This window comes from Canis lupus, chromosome 9 (genome assembly GCF_048164855.1).
Source record: "Canis lupus baileyi chromosome 9, mCanLup2.hap1, whole genome shotgun sequence".
Classification (NCBI taxonomy): Eukaryota; Metazoa; Chordata; class Mammalia; order Carnivora; family Canidae; genus Canis; species Canis lupus.
The window spans coordinates 72,188,075-72,205,836 of NC_132846.1; the positions used below are offsets into that span (position 1 = coordinate 72,188,075).

General features: G+C 41.1%; 1 protein-coding gene across 3 annotated transcripts in view; it reads left to right on the forward strand.

Annotated features, from left to right (window-relative positions):
• TRAF3 (TNF receptor associated factor 3) overlaps positions 1–17,762 on the forward strand; it is a 116,044-nt gene that overhangs the window by 51,576 nt on the left and 46,706 nt on the right. For 2 of the 3 annotated variants that reach the window (XM_072840021.1, XM_072840024.1), the window contains one exon: positions 9,216–9,340. The gene's annotated coding sequence lies outside the window, so the exon portion shown is untranslated. Of the gene's footprint in view, positions 1–3,262; positions 3,387–9,215; positions 9,341–17,762 lie in introns of those variants that run through there. The other variant, XM_072840022.1, reaches the window with a different exon arrangement.

A 17,762-nucleotide genomic window follows, 5' to 3' on the forward strand; every position in this document is an offset into this window, starting at 1 on the left:
TAAATAAACTCCACGGATGTCAATGCTGAAATTCAAAACAATGAAAAAACACACTTGGTTTTAAAAAGTGACAAATGGGGACCCCTGGGTGGCTCAGCGATTGAGTGTCTGCCTTTGACTCAGGTCGTGATCCTGGGGTTGGGGATCTCTGCATGGAGCCTGCTTCTCCCTCTGCCTGTGTCTCTGCCTCTCTGTGTGTCTCTCATGAATAAATAAATAAAAGCTTTAAAAAAAAAGTGACAAATGTATTAGTTAAACATTATTGATGTTTTGGGAGTTTTGAGGCATGTATTTTGCAGGATTTGAGTTTATAGTTGTCTGACCTGTCCAGAATAGCAGTCAAGTCGTCATGGAGGGAGCTCTGGTCTTTGAGACCAGGCTTTCAGTCCTGCTGACTCTGACTTTGGGCAAGTTGCTGAGTGTCATTATCTTGGTTTCTCAATAGTCCAAGGAGGTCTTTCGAGCATTGGATAACCTTTTAAAGATAATTTGAGAGGTGCAAATGGCAAATCCAGTTTTACAGCATAAATCTTTTTTGATTCTTACGATATCATGAGTCAGTGAGTATGCCTTTGTTGATACAGTCTCTATCTGATAATAGACAGATGTTAGAAATGTGACTCAAGAGGCAGACTACTCTGTCATTTGGTAATGTGTAATGTTGGGAAATTGCTGAATCTTTCTGTTCCAGTTACCTCATCTCTGTAATGGGGGGGGGGGATATTTATAGAGTTGTGAGGAATAAATGAGTAATTACAGGAATAATGTAATAACTACTAATACGTGTTGAATATTTACTGTGTGGTAGATGCTTTCTAAGTGCTGAGGGTGCAAACCTAAAAAAACCACATTAAAAAAAGATTTTATTTATTTGAGAGAGTGAGAGAGCACAAGTAGGAGCAGAGGGAGAGGGAGAAGCAGGCTCCCTGCTGACCAGAGAGCTCGATGTGGGGCATGAACCCAGGACCCTGGGATCAGGTTGTGAGCCAGAGGTAGACACTTAACTGACAAAGCCATCCAGGCGCCCCCCAAAAAGCACATTTTTTACTTCAGAAAGCTCACAGGTGAGAGAGAGAGAGAGAGAGAGAAGGAAGTTAAGTATAATCTACCCAGTGTAGGCTTGTGTTATGGTGGGTGTCCTTATAGTATAGATCAGGGCTTGAGGAAGGTCATGTCCACTGGGAGGGAAAAGGTCTCAGAAAAATGTTTGGAGGCATATAACCTTGTAAAAAGCAGGTACCGGTCAAGTGTGCCTGACACCTTGCTAGGTGCTGGGGCTCAAGGGAGGCTATAGATAAAATTAGGCAGCATAATCTCTGCCCTAAAGTTTCATGACAAGCTGTGAGTTGAATGTAAATGGTAGATGTTAAGATACTTGAACAGAGTCTTGAGATGAAGTGTCTGGCAGGACATAAAGGAAGTGAGAGGGAAGGAGCTAAGGCACAGGAGAAAGGGGCTGGTGGAGCACGTGTACAAGCCTGCCTCTGGGATGCAGAGACAGGGTCTTGGCAGGGAGGGCAGGCCTTCAGTGCCAGGTTGCGTGGGGCGGGCAGGCCAACTCATACATAAGGCCAGGTCAGAAGGAGCAGATAGAAGAGGGAATTTGAGGGTGGGGGTGGCTTCATGAACTCGAACAGTGTCTGATTATTAAATTAACTAGTTTCATGAGTTTTGACTATTCATAAAAATTACAATTCGAATTTCATAGTCTTTGTTTCTCCACTAAATGTAATACCTTGACATTTTTAATTAAGGGAAAAGCTTTATTTGGTCATTACATTTGAAAATATTCTCCTGTACTTGTGCTTTTAGAAAATGAAGTAAACACAGAATATGTAGAAGTTGGCTTTTGTTGGCAGGTTTTTATTCTTGCAACCATGAGAATCCTTTTGCTTGTGCTTGCCTAGTGCTTTCCTGCTGCATTTACTAGAGAGGAGTACCAGCAGGGTGGTAATCCTGCAGAATCTGGAATGATAGTTTGTTGCTTGATTTATTTTTAATTGAAATGATGTGTTGAGAACCTTGGCACCTTACTTTCATCAGTTAGTAAATTGACTTGGTAGCAGTTGCTGATGGCTGTTTTTGATATACTCCATAATATAAATATATCACCTGGACAATGTATAATTACAGTATTATTTTACAGTTATAGTATCTTTGTGTGCATGTATTTAGTCATTATACGAAAGTTTTTATTTATTTTATTTTATTTTATTTTTTTAAAGATTTTATTTATTTATTCATAGACACACAGAGAGAGGCAGAGACAGAGGCAGAGGGAGAGGGAGAGGGTGAAGCAGGCTCCATGCAGGAAGCCTGATGTGGCGCTTGATCCCCGGTCTCCAGGATCACACCCCAGGCTGCAGGCGGCGCCAAACTGCTGCGCCACCAGGGCTGCCCGAAAGTTTTTATTTTTTAACTAATTTATTAAAAACATTTTTTAAAATTTTAAGTAGGCTACACACTCAACATGGGGCTTGAACTCACAACCCTGAGATGAAGAGCCATTTGCTCTACCAACTGAGCTAGCCAGGTGCCCCAATTATAGGAAAATTTTTATATTCTTGTAACAGTTTGCTGCCTACAAGGTGGGTATGTGTGGGAATATGTACACATTAGACTTTAGTTGCAAATAGAAGGAATTTGAACATAATGTTTCATATTGAAGCATTTTCTGTTTTAAGAGATCTCTGAGAAAGAAAACATTTAATTTTCCAGTTCTGATAAACTCTTCTAGTTATAATATATTAGTGTGATGTATTTAATAAGAAACTTACTCCTGGGGGCATCTGGGTGGCTCAGGGGTGAGCGTCTGCCTTCTGCTCAAGTCGAGATCCAGGGGTCCTGGGATCAAGTCCCACATTGGGCTCCCCTCAGGGAGCCTACTTCTCCATCTACCTATGTCCCTGCTTCTTTCTCTGTGTCTCTCATGAATAAATAAATCTTTTTTTTTTAAAAAAAGAAAGAAAGTTACTCCTGAATTTTGCATTTCTGCCATGATGGAATAATGGGGACCAGGAGCAGGTGAGGCAAGAGAGGTACTTGCCTCACGTGCAGAATTGCAGGGGGCACCAGAAAGCTCAATAATTGAGATTAATAAATATGGTAAGGGCATCTGTCTGGCATAGTCGGTAGAGCATGTGACTCTTGATCTCAGCGTTGTAAGTTTGAGCCCCATGTTGGGTATAGCGATTACTTTAAATATTAAAAAATCTTTTTACTTATTTAAAGATTTATTTTAGTGAGGAGTGGGGCAGAGGGAAAGAGAATTCTCAAGCAGATGCCCTGCTGAGCACGGACCCCAGAATGGGCTCGATCTCATGACCCTGAGATCATGATCTGAACTGAAATCAGAAGTCCGATGTCCAACCAACTGAGCCACCCAGGTACCCCCCCAAATAAACATTTTATTTTATTTTATTTTATTTTTTTAAAATTTATTTATGATAGGCACACAGTGAGAGAGAGAGAGAGAGAGAGAGGCATAGACACAGGCAGAGGGAGAAGCAGGCTCCATGCACCGGGAGCCCGACGTGGGATTTGATCCCGGGTCTCCAGGATCGTGCCCTGGGCCAAAGGCAGGCGCCAAACCGCTGTGCCACCCAGGGATCCCCCAAATAAACATTTTAATACAGTGCTTTTAAAAAATCAAATTTGATGCAAAGATCCATAATGAAAAAAAAAAGATTTTAAATACATATAGGATCAGAATTAGTGATTTTTCCTTTTGCCTCAATTTTAAATTTTAATATTTTTGCTTCTCATGGATTTTTTCATTAATTTTGATTTTTATCGCTATTACGGAGTTTTTTGGCACTCCCTTAAAATTTGTACCCGAGGCCAGTGCCTCACTCACCTCAACCTAGTCCCAAACCAGACTCCCATCTTAAACAACATGAAAGCCAGATAAAATATATGAAACAACTGTTTTAGACATTGGTCAACAGACAGGTTAGGACTGTGTTCCCTGAAATAAGAGAAATGAGACCTGCAACCATTCCAGCTTATCCTCTAGAGCAAGGTCCAAGAAATTTTTCTGTAAAGGGCCAGATAGTAAATATCTCAGGCTTTTCAGACCATATGGTCTCTGTCACAACTACATACTAAACTCTGTGTCTGCTTTCCTACCAAGTATGTAAATAAATTGGTGTGTATTCCAATAAAACTTTATAAGAACTAGTAGTAGGTTAGATGTGGCCCCCATGCTGTAGTTTTCACAAACTTGTCTTAGAGACAAGTCTCTTGTCTCTTGTCCTAGAGACAGTTTCCACACTGCAGGCAGGGGCAGGGAACTGAGCCCACTGGTCTTACTGAAGTGGCAAACACTCAGTGTTTGGGAGGACTAAGTGGCTAGAATGGGGGGCATGCAAAGTATAGGAGGGGAAGGGAGCTACTTGGAGGACTCCAGAAAGCTGCAGAAAGACTCCCTTGAGGCTTTGGCTGAGTACTGACCAGCAAATACATGAAGAGAAACACTTCAAAGCAAGGAAAAGAACCACCAGAAAGGAGTAGACTGAACAATTTGTGGACATCACACAAGATTGAGATAGTGTGTATTCCCATCATATTACCACTCTAGAGTAATATCAGTTAGATCCTTTTAAAACTTCTTCTTAAATCTTTGTTAGGGAGGGTTCAGAGTAGCTTTTTCCATTTAGGGCATCAGATAGACTCCCCTCACCTCAGTAGTGGGGCTGGATTAGTTCTAGACCAGAAAGACTGCTGCAGACCTGCCCTCGCTTGTTCCAAGTAACAGTTCCCAGAACAAAGTCCCACCTGTATGTATGTATGTTTTTATTTGTTAATGTGTGTTTTTTTTAAAGATTTTATTTATTTATTCATGAGAGACAGAGAGAGAGAGAAAGAGACAGAGACACAAGCAGAGGGAGAAGCAGGCTCCATGCAGGGAGCCCGACACGGGACTCGATCCCAGGTCTCCAGAATCAGGCCCTGGGCCAAAGGCAGGCGCTAAACCGCTCAGCCACCTAGGGATTCCCCCTGTTAATGTGTTTTTAAAGATTTATGTGTTTATTTGTGAGAGAGTGCACGTGCATGTGCATAAGCAAGAGGAGGGGCAGAGGCAGAAGGAGAGAGAGGATCTCAAGCAGAGTCTCCACTGAGCACAGAACCTGACGCAGGGCTCAATCCCAGGACCCTGAGATCATGACCTGAGCCAAAATCAAGAGTTGGCTGCTTAACTCCCTGAGCCACCCAGGCTCCCCAAGTCCCAACTGTATTTAAAAGGAAGTAATAAAACCCAGCTCCCAACAACATAAAAAAATTTTAGTGTCCAGCATCTTATAAAAATTACCAGGCATGCAACAAAGCAAGAAAATATGACTTTAACCAGGAGAAAAAATCAACCAATAGAAACAAATCCAAAAATAATAGATAAAGACATTAAAATCACTGAAAAGCAAGTTGTACATACTCAAGGATGTAGAGAAGAATGAGCATAATTAGCAAAAGATACCAAAAAACCTGAAAACTTCTGGATGAAAAATAGAATACCTGAAACGAAAAATGCAATAGAGAGATTAACATCAGGTTGGTACTACAGAAGAATTGGTCAATGAATGTCAAGACATGGCACTAGAAATGATGCAAAATCTAGCAAAAGAATAGGGAAGACTGAAGAGAATAGCAGAGCATTTAGGGACCTGTGAGACAAAATCAGCTGTTCTCAGATACGTGTAACTAGAGTTCCAGGAGAGGAGGGAATACAGTTTGCATTTGAAGAAATAATGGCTGAAAAAAAAAATCCAAATTTGACGAAAACTACAAAGCAGAGCGCTCAAAAACCTCAAATAGGATAAACAAAGAAACCCATACCAATATTGTACATAATCCCATTGCTGAGAAAACAGTGGTAAAGAGGGGTGGGAAGCAACAAGAAGAAAAGACATTACACAGGAACAGACAGAAATGGCAGCTGACATCTGGTCCGAGCTTGTGCTAGCCAGAAGACAACACAGTGACATGTTTAAAGCACTGAAAGAAAAACCTGTTAGTTCAGAATTCTGTACCTAGAGAAGATATCTTTCAGAAATAAAAGTGAAATAATAATTTCTAGGCCAAGAAAAGCTGACAGAATTTATTGCCAGTAGAACTGCAGTACATGAAATCTTTAAAGGAAGTTCAGGTAGAAGGAAATACACCAGATGAAAATTTTTAGAGAGGAATGAACCATAAATGGTTGATAAATATTGTCACTTTGAGTTGCTTTTTAAAAAATGGTTGTTTAAAGCAAAAAATAACAAAATTTTGTAGGCCTCCTAATACTTGTAGAGGTAAATGAATGAAAACAGTAGCACAAAGGATGAAGGGGGACTGGGATCATGGTACCACTATACTTAAAGTGGCATAACAGTATTTGAAGGCTAACAGTGATAAGTTAGAGATGATTATCCTACCCAGAAAAATCTGTCATCAGTGAGAAAAGAGGAAACATTAATGCCAATATCAGGTTTGTGAGAGAGGGTACCATTACAGATCCTACAGGCATTGAAAGGGTAGTAAGGGTAAAATTGTGAGTAATTTTATGCCAATAAATTTGACAAATATATGAAAACATTCTTTGAAAAACAGAAACCACCAAAGCTCACTCAAGAAGAAATATATAAACTATCATCACTCTATATTTATTAAAGAAATTGAATTGGTAATGAAAATCCTCACTTCAAAGAAAACTCGAGACCCAAATGACTTCGCTGGTAAATTGTATTAAATGCTTAGAGAAGAAGGAATTCTAATCTGACAAAAAACTTCTCTAGAAAATAGAAGAGGAGGGAATGTTTCCCACCTCCTTCTGTGAGGCCATCACTGCCCTGAAAGCAAGACCAGACAAAAACATTACAATACAGGAAAACCACCAAGCACATTTATCATACACACATGTCTTTCATACATATTAGGTCCATATGGAAACATATAAAAAAGATATTGCTTAATGATCAAGTGAACTTTATCTCAGGAATGAAAAATTGGTTTAACACTGGAAAATCAATCCGTATAATCCACCATCATAATAGATCAAACACGGAAAAATGAGAAGCATGGAGATGGAACGGAAAGCACAAAGGGACACAGAGGAAATAGTGATATCCATCACAGGTATGATTGGGTTCTGGAAGGAGAGGAGAAGGACAGTGCAGAAGCAGTGTTTGAAGGGATAATGGCCGAGAAGTTTCCAGAAAGTTGAAAGAAGCCAAACCTCAGTGTTAGGATGTTCAACAAATGACTGACACGATATCCTAAATAAAAAGAAATCCACACCCAAACACCTGGCTGTGAAGCATGTGATTACCTGCAAAGGAACAGCAGGCAGCTTCTCAGCACCAGCATTGAGAGCCACACAGCACTTGGAATAATGCCTTCAGTACATGAAAGGAAACGATTCTCTCTCTAACCAAAATAAATGAATATTCTATAAAATGTTAATGGTGACAAAAATATGTGCACATGCGTAAACACACAATGTTAGGACTTAAGTTGGAAATATGATGAATGGAGTTAATATTTTAAAGTCCTTAAAAAAATAAAGTCCTTGCTGTCTGAGAGAGGGTAAAGATATAGTGGCCTTTGAGAAGAACCTGCACATTATAATTTCTAAAGTAATCACTAAAAGAACAGGGGTGCCAGGGTGGCTCAGTTGATTAAGCATCCAACTCTTGATCTCAGCTCTAGTATTAATCTGAGAGTCCTGAGATCAGGCGTTGTGTTGGGCTCCACACTGGACATGAAGCCTACTTTATTTTATTTTATTTTTTTTAATTTATTTTTTATTGGTGTTCAATTATGAAGCCTACTTTAAAAAAAAAAAGAATTCCATTGTGGCAATTGTCAAATGCAAAATTCTTAGAAATGTAAGAAATGTAAACGTAAAAAAAATTTTTTTAATAGAAAGCAAGTGAGCATGGGGGAGGGGCAGAGGGGAGAATGACTCTTGAGCAGGCTCCACACCCAGCACAGAGCCTGAAGTAGGGCTGGATCTTACAATCATAACCTGAGCCAAAATCAAGAGTCAGGTGCTTAATGGACTGGTGCCCATATTCAAATAATTCTAAAACTCTATGTAACAGGGATACCTGGGTCGCTCAGTGGTTGAGCGTCTGCCTTTGGCTCAGCACGTGATCCCTGTGTCCTGGGATCAAGTCCTGCATCAGGCTCCTCACGGGGAGTCTGCTTCTGTCTCTGTCTCTCTCTATGTGTCTCTCATGAATAAATAAATAAAATCTTTTTTTTTTTAATTCTACCTAACAAAGAATTTTTAGGATACCAGTACATAGCCATTCAGTTAGCAAGAATTAAAAAGCCTGACAAGTCTTGTTGAGGAATTTGAGCACTGTAAACTTCTGGTAGGAGTATAAATTATTAACATCTTTGGGAAATAGTTTGGCTTTATGTAGCAAAGATGAACATACACTTACCCAGTAATGTAGAAGTCACATTTCTATGTCTGCACACCAGAGAAATACATGCTCACATGTTCAAGATAGCTGCACCAGTGAGATCTGTGTCTTTGCTCCAAAGTAGAAACCATCCAGGGGACAGGGGACTGGATAAGTAAATTATGGTATATTTACACAGTGGAATACTACACAGCAATGAAAATAAATGGCAGGTACAGCAACAGAGGTGGAGTGAAAAAAAAGTAAGACAAAAGAATACATACAATATAATTCTATAAATCTGTTTATATAAAATTAAATTTGGCAAAAGTAAGCTGTATCAGACCTGCATGCCTAGATGACCCATCTAAAGAAGAGTAAAGGAGTGATAACCGTAAAGATTTGGGTAGTTACTGCTCACAAGGGGAAGTAGGGGTGTGGGGTCAGAGAGAGGCACCCAGCCCTTTTGGGGTTTCAACAGTGTTCTGTTCCTTGGCCTAGATGGTAGTTGGACTAGTGTTTGTGTACCGAACATACGTGTTTCCTGTGCTTTTTTTGATGTGTGCAATACTTCATGATAATAGTTATTATAAAAAAATAGTTATTATAAAATAAAAATAGTCTGAAGATACTGAGACTTTGTAATTTGTGTCCAACTCAAAAAATGGAAAATCCAAAGTACATGTTTATAGAGAGTGGTTAAAGTGTTTTCTTTAACTTCTTTCTTGACCATTTTTTTTTAATTTACGTTTTTTGAAATTCTGTTTTTAAAATCTGTAAAAATGTTCCCAGTGTGAGTTGACCAAGTATTATTCTTACTCCCAGGTAAGAGACTCCACTACATTCTTTGAAGAAGGATAAGATTGACACTGCTTCGCTTCTTTCTTTACCGAAGTCTCTTCCTCCCAGACCGAGCTTTGGGTATCTTCCTTACAGCATATGACACACGGGTACGTCACTGGAAAATTTTAATTTGTATAGATTTCTCTTTGCAGCTGGAACTTGTTTGCTTTTTGTAAAAATAAAGTGATTAAAACACATCCTGAACTTACTCATTTTTGGCTTTAGCAGTTTCACTCTGAGACGGATGTATTTGAGTATCTTCTGCACACATGGCACCATGTTTTGGTGTGTGTCTAGCCTTATTTTTATTTCTCATTTCTTTAAACCAGCATTACTTTTTGAGAATAATTGACATTATCCCTGATGGCCCGGTAATAATGAATGTGTTTGAAACCCAGGGCAGGGGTAGGGGTTTTTGCCTCATAGACTTGCCCTCTGAAAAACCCAAGACCCACTCTTTCCTGCAGGACACCCACTGCAGTGAAGGTGCCAGTGGCTGAGGCTGGAGGCCTACTCAACTCAGGATTGCATCTTTTGGTACTTGAACTGTTTGCTCCATAGCCATTGTTCTCTAGAAGTTTGAAAGGAAACTATATTTTAGTCTCTAATTTGTGATTGAGTGGCACTCTACTTGAAATTAACTCTAATATGTTAGAACAGTAAAATGAATATAAAATGAGTTTGAAGTATTTGCATTCAAAGTGAGATTTAATATGTAGCTATTTTTTAATAAATTCATAAGTATCAAGAAAACTGCAGTTTAAAAGATCGTTTGTAATCATAGGACCACTTAGCTTTTCCCAGCCATCTGAGTTTTTAGTTTGTATGGAGCAGGGTTCAAACAATCCCAGCGAGCGGATGCGTCCCTTCAGTCTGTCCCATCACTTGACAGCCCCTCCCTGTCCCCTTTCTTCTGTGTGTTTTCTTGGTTGCTTGCTTGTCGTCAGAGGTTTCCCTCTGTTGACTTTTGCCCTTTCCACTGAGCGTGTTCTTCTGGCCTCTGCATCTCCTGTGACTGGGTGGGCAGATGCAGTGGCTTGACCACATCCCTGCGTGGCCTTTGAGCACAGGCTCTGCAGAGGCAGTGATGGGTGCCCTCATCAGGACTCCTGTGTCTCAGGGACTTGGGGCCAGTGCTGCCTGGGGCCTGGCCTGTGTCATTGGAGGTCGTGAAATGATGGTGCCACACTCTTTGCCATTGACTTTTGCCTTGGGTAGTTGATACTTCGATAGAAACTCTCGCTCCTTAGGTTTTGATTACACTAAGGAACAGTTCAAATAGGAAAGGGAGGATAAATGCCTGGTTCGTTCTTTTTACCAGTTCACAAACTAATGAGTTGGTTTTACAACCACTTCCAAAGTGACTGTTGACTTGGGAACTTAGACTATGTGGTGTGTTTAGATCCCTTAGTTATGATTCTTACAGATGCTCACCTTGAGCCACCGTGGCCAGTTGAGCCTGAGTGGGCTCCTTTGTCCTCTGACCTACATTCCTCGTTCCCTTGCTTTGTGGTGTGAGATGATGTTCTAGATTTCCTTCTAGACTTCTTTGCCCCAGACCTCGCATTGTCTCTTTGTCTGAGCAGCTCTCATTCCTTTTTGTATAAAATGGTATCTTGAGACCACAGTCTGGGTGCTGAGGATAGTCACAGCTGCAAGGCTGGTTATTGTTTGCAGGCCTTTTGGATAGATTGCCAGACAAATACACTTTTTAAGTGAAAATATCATGAATTCATACTGATGTTTCTTTCAAATTTAGTATTGTTTTTAATTCTTTATGCCTCTATTGCTGTCTCTTTTCCTAATGCTGAAAGCCTTGGTTCCTAACAACATTAACATTGTTCGTTACCTGTTTTATCCTATAAAAGAAATCTGATAGATTTGTTTGTTTGTTTGTTTATTTATTTTAAAGATTTTATTTATTCATGAGAGACACGAGAAGCAGAGACATAGAGGGAGAAACAGGCTCTTATAGGGAGCCCAATGTGAGACTCAATCCCCAGACCTGGGATCACGCCCTGAGCTAAAGGCAGATGCTCAACCGCTGAGCCACCCAGGTGCCCCCAAATATGATAGTTTTAGAATAACAATGTCAGTGTATTACCAATAATATGATTCCTGAAAACAGTTTAGGATTTTATGCAGTTCTTTTTGTCCTTAGAGTATACATCCCTAGGGATATTTTGCCAAATTAAATTTTAAAGTCACTTGAACCAGATCCTCAGTGTGCCAGCAACAGGTTTACACAGTCATATGCATTTTTTATTTGAATTTGAAGGAACAGCTGCTTTTAAAATTTTGTAAGTTTCTAAAACATTTTCATATTTCCAGGGGTGCCTGGGTGGCCCAGTGGTTGAGTGTCTGCCTTCAGCTCAGGGTATGGCCCTGGAGTCCTGGGATTGAGTCCTGCAGCAGGTTCCCTGGGGTCTCTCTCATGAATAAATAAATAAAATCTTTTTTATAAAAAAAAAAAAGACTGTATATCAATAAACTGAATCTGAGAGCCTCTCCCTAGCCACAGAACATACACCCTGGGGCACCTGGCTGTCTCCATCAGTGTAGCATGTGACTCTTGCTCTTGAACCCCATGTTGGGCATAGAGATTACTTAAAAAAATAAAATAGAATCTTTAAAAAAAAATGTATACCCTGTATCCATAGAGGTGGTGGTGACAGAGAGAAGAAGAGTGTTGAAACCAACAGGTCTTGGTCAGTAAACAGGTGTCAGAATCAGGGAAGTGAGGACAGTTCTGCTGGAGCGGCTGGCTCAGTGGCAGTGTCACTCCCTGCCGTGGGACAGGTTGTGGTGGTGGAGTCAGGGATGTGGCAAACAGGAATGAGAAGCACCGAGAAAGGCAAATTCCATGTTGGGGGCATTAAATGCAAGGGGCCTGTGTAGCAAGACAGACTGAGCAAGGTGGTCTGGGAGCTCAGAAAGTGTGGTGCTGCGGTGCTCAGAATAGAAGCTCAAGGGTGCAGGTCTGCTGGGTAAGGCCTTGGGGAGGGGTGCAGTTGGCCAGCATGAGTGTGTGGAGGGGAGGAGTGAGTGGGCCTCAGCACCCAGGCAGTCCCTACCTCTAAACCACAGGCAGAAATGGGGGAATCTGCTCGAGAGACTGGGGAGGGGCACTGACACAAGAGCCAGTGCTTTGTGAAATCTCATGCTTTATTCTAAAAGTCGACTTAAATACTGTAATCCAAAAAAAAATAAAAAAATAAATAAATAAATAAATAAATAAATAAATAAATACTGTAATCCAGTCTTTCAGGTGGCCGTGTTTTATGTTTTTCACTCATATTTTTATTTTTTTAAATGTTTTAAAATTTTTTATTTATTTATGATAGTCAGAGGGAGAGAGAGAGAGAGAGAGAGAGAGAGAGGCAGAGACACAAGCAGAGGGAGAAGCAGGCTCCAAGCTCCGGGAACCCGACGTGGGATTCGATCCCGGGTCTCCAGGATCGCGCCCTGGGCCAAAGGCAGGCGCCAAACCGCTGCGCCACCCAGGGATCCCTCACTCATATTTTTGAGTAAAGTTGTTGCTCCAGGGAAATGAACCTTATCACACACGTGCAGCTGCCTGTGCCTCCTGTCCAGGCTCACCCTCGGGGCAGTATCCACCTGGTTGTGGCTCTGTGGCTTGTCAAAGCACCAGCCCCTCAGCCTGTCCCCCTCCCAGAGGGCAGGACGCTGGCTCTGGGCCAAGAAAGGCGCAGCTTCTTTGCATAGTCGGGATTGAATGAATGCTTTTAAAAAAAAAAATCCCTAAATCAAGGGATATTGGCAGTGCTGGGCCTCAAAGCTATTGTTTTCCTAAAGGATTTAAGACCAAGTTTTATACTGAGGTTTAATCCGGTTATTTCCAGCTGTGAGCCTGTGGCCGGCTGTCCTGTCCTCATCGCCCTTCCCCCCAGTCTCTCTTTTTCTCTCTCCAGAGTGGGGTTTTTCATGTGATTTGGATCTGCCTGTTTGGAGAAGAATCGAGTCTCCTCTCATCTTTACTCGGCCAGTATGTTAGCCACAGGCCCAAGCAGAGCATTTGGCATCAGGTATCGTGAAAAGAGCCTGTGCTGAAATGTTTACATAAACATGGATTGCCAAAAAACTTTTTTTTTTTTTTTTTAATCAACAGGGCACACCTGTCTGTTTATGGTTTTCTCTCTTCTTTTATTGGCATTACTTAGATGATAACTTTTAATTTCCCTGCTGGGCTTGATGGTGAGCTTGTTGTGTTTTATACTTTCTTGCTGGCAGGAGCCATTTTCTTTGTTTATCTGATGCTTCCCTTTTTTGGTTTTCCCCGGGCTTTCCAGTTCTTGGAACACCCTTTTGTCAGCAGATGTGCTTTGGTTTCCAATTTCCAATCTCCATGTAAGATGTAGTTCAACTTAAATCACAAGTAGGGAAGATAAATTGTTAGAGTGATGAAGGCGTAGAGGAAAAGCAGAGGACTCCAGTCCAGCTCTTTGCTCTACTCCTGAGTACGGATGTGCCTCAGCTTCGAGAAAGGCTTCCTGCATAGCTGATGAGAAACCAAAATTTTGTGAATCGATTTTCTCAAATAGAAGTTTTTCCATTTGAGTAAGAATATGGCACAAAATATAAATTCCTGCCTAAAATATGTAGCAAAAGTAAATAATGTAATAATAGAGTAGTAATTCTACTCAGAGGATACTGCAGAGTGGGAGTTCTAGAACTAAGAAGGCCAGGCACTGGGGCAAGCCCTGGTCCTTGGAGCGGGCTCAGGGTACTACCTTTGAGGCTGCTCCTCCCCAGTTGTTTCTGCTCTTGGCTCCTCTTAAGCTCCTCAGAGTGCACAGACTCCCCCAGCGCCATTTCTTACCATATACCTTGCCTACCTTATAGTTTCCATGGTGCTCTCTTTGCCTCATGTATCTATTGTTTCTGTTCAGAACATTTTTCTTGATGTGTGTGGAAGCAAACCTCCTCTTCCCACACTTAATGCGAAAAGGCGAGATGTTGGCAGTAGCCTCAGGTTCTCATCACTCACTTGGCGCGGTGTACTGACCAGAGGCTTGTGTTATAAACCCCATGCTGCTTCCCCAGACTGGCTTGTTAAACATTAATCCACTTGTGCCCACGAGTCACCTTCTCCTCCACCACCTCTTTATTTTTTTTTCACCACCTCTTTAATAATTGGACTGAGTTTGCATTATTTTTCTTCAACACAATTATTATAAATATTACAGGATTTAATTAATGTATACTTATTGCATTTAAACTTTAGAATTAAGGTAGAATTTAACTATTTTTATATCCATGTATAAGCAAGTGAAATAAAGGTTTGTTTATTTATTTATTTAAAGATTTTATTTATGGGACACCTGGGTAGCTCAGTGGTTGAATGTCTGTCTTTGGCTCAGGGTGTGATCCCGGGATCCAGGATTGAGTCCCATACCAGGTTCTCTGTGTGGAGCTTGCTTCTCCTTCTCCCTGTGTCTCTGCCTCTCTCTCTTTTTCTAAAAAAGATTTTATTTACTTGAGAGAAAGAGCACAAGCAGAGGGAGGAAGAGGGAGAAGCAGGCTCCCCGCTGAGCAGAGATGGGGGCTTTATCCCAGGACTCCCAGGACTCCAGGATCATGACCTGAGCCAAAGGCAGAGGGTTAACTGACTGAGCCACCCAGGTGCCCAAGATATGTTTGCTTGTTTGTTTGTTTGTTTGTTTGTTTTTAAAAGTTTACTCAGAGAGACACATAGAGAAAAGCAGAGACATAGGCAGAAGGAGAAGCAGACTCCCTGTGTGGAGCCTGCTGGGGTACTCAATCCAGGACCCCAGGATCACAACCTGAGCCAAAGGCAGCCGCTCAATCACTGAGCCACCCAGGTGCCCCAGGTATGTATATTTAAACCAGAAATCTAGTCAGAGATTTTCACGATCATACATTTTAGGAAGTTCCAAAATGTGACTTGACTAACGTTGCTACTTCTGGTGCTCAGCCTACATGTGGAGCACACAATGGGATTCTTGGCCTGTGGATGTCCAGATGCAGTTGCAGATTAGAAATTGCCATCATAGATAGAAAAATTTAGCATTTTCAGTTCATACGTTTGTAGGAACTTTCTTTTTTACAGTAGTTTTTAGTTGAGGGGCCTTTGAACATGGTATCAGCTTTTGTAACTATACTTACACTAGATATTGTTGTTCTAGTCTGTCTGACTCCAATGGATGCCCAGTTACCATATGCACTGGCACTCAGCATGGTGCCTATTGATGTTGGCAGTTGTCCTTTGGCCACTTATCTCCTTATTGCTCTCTATTTGATTTAAAACATTATTAGCTCAAGTTAGTTTTTCAGTGCCTTCTAATATCTTTATCCCTCTCAACTATTTTTTTAAGATTTTATTTATTTTATTTGAGAGAGGGAGTGTGCACGAGTGAGAGGAGGGGCAGAAGGAGAGAAAATCTCATGCAGACTCTGCTGAGTACGGAGCCCAACACAGGCTCAATTTCAGGACCCTGAGATTATGACCTGAGCCGAAATCAAGAGTTGGATGCTTAACTGAGCCACGCAGGTGCCCCTCAATTTTTACTTTTTTTTTATTAAAATATGTACAATGATATGAAATTCTTTGGATCTAAATATGGACAGAATTGTATTACATCAGGTTCAAATGTGCTGGCCATTTTTTTTATGTTGTTACTGCTATTATTTTTCTGCTTGGGGTTATTGAGTGGTTATTACATTATACTGTTACATTTTTTTAAGGTTTTGTTTATTAATTTGAGAGAGAGAAAGAGATGGCACAAGAGAGTTTGAGCAAGAAGATGGGGGGTGGGCTGGGAAGGACAGAAGGAGAGAGTGCTGAGCAGAGAGTGATCCCAAGACCCTGGGATCATGATCTAAGCCAAAGGCAGACACTTAACCAACTGAGCCACCCAGGCGTCCCCATTACCTTTTTTTTTTTTTTTTTTTAAATTTTTTATTTATTTATGATAGTCACAGAGAGAGAGAGAGAGGCAGAGACACAGGCAGAGGGAGAAGCAGGCTCCATGCACCAGGAGCCTGATGTGGGATTCGATCCCGGGTCTCCAGGATCGCGCCCTGGCCCAAAGGCAGGCGCCAAACCGCTGCGCCACCCAGGGATCCCCCCATTACCTTTTTTTAATAAGAAAAAAGATATCATATAACCCTTTAAAATACAGTTTAGTGGGCAGCCCCTGTGGTGTAGCGGTTTAGCGCCGCCTGCAGCCCAGGGCATGATCCTGGAGACCCTGGATCGAGTCCCACGTCGGGCTCTCTGCATGGAGCCTGCTTCTCCCTCTGCCTGTGTCTCTGCCTCTCTCTCTCTCTGCATCTCTATGAATAAATAAATAAAATCTTTAAAAAAAATAAAAATAAAGTACAGTTTAGTGATTTTTAATATATTCACAGTGCTAGAATGTAGTCATTCACCCCAAAAAGAAACTCTGTAACCACTAAGTTACTCTCCATTTTTCTGCCTTTGCCCCACTCTTTGGTAACCACTAACCTCTTTTCTGTCTCTGGATTCACCTCTTCTGGATATCTTACATAAATGGAAGTATATGGTATGTGGCCTTTTGTTTCTGATTTCTCTTATTTAGCACAATGTTTCTGGGGTTCTTTCATGTTGTAGTATGTCTTAGTATTTCGCTCCTTTTTATGGTGAAATAATAGTACATTGTATGGATAAGACCACATTTTGTTTATCTGGTCATCTCTTGTTAGGCCCCTTGGGCTATTAATACTTTTTGTCTTTTATGAATATTGCTGCTTTGAGCATATGTGTACAAGTCTGTGTAAACATGTGTTTTGGAGTCTTTTGGATATATACATGGGAGAAGAATTTCTTTTTTTTAAAGCAATTTTTAAAAAGATTTTATTTATTTATTCATGAGAGATACAGAGAGAGAGAGAGAGGCAGAGACACAAGCAGAGGGAGAAGCAGGCTCCATGCAGGGAGCCCGACATGGGACTCGATCCCGTGACTCCAGGATCAGGCCCTGTGCTGAAGGTGGTGCTAAACCACGGAGCCACCAGGGCTGCCCTGGAGAAAAATTTCTAGTCAAATGCTAACTGTTTGAGGAACTGACAAATTGTGTGAGGCATTGCCAGCACCATTTTACATTCCCTCTAACAGTAGATGAGGGTTCCAGTTTCTTTATGTCCTCACCAGTACTTGGAATTTTCCATTTTTTTTTATTAAAGCCATCCTAGTGGCTGTGAAGTAACATGTCATGATTGTCGATTTTTAAAAACATTATTTTTTTTTAATTGACCTAAAATTCATACAACATAAAATTAGCCATTTTTAAAAAAGATTTTATTTACTTATTCATGACAGACACACACACACACAGAGGCAGAGACACAGGCAGAGGGAGAAGCAGGCTCCATGCAGGGAGCCCGACGTGGGACTCGACCTCTAGGATCACCCCCTGGGCAGAAGGCGGCGCTAAACCGCTGAGCCATGAGCCATCGGGGCTGCCCAAAATTAGCCATTTTTAAAGTGAACAATTCAAAAATAAAAAATAAAGTGAACAATTCAGT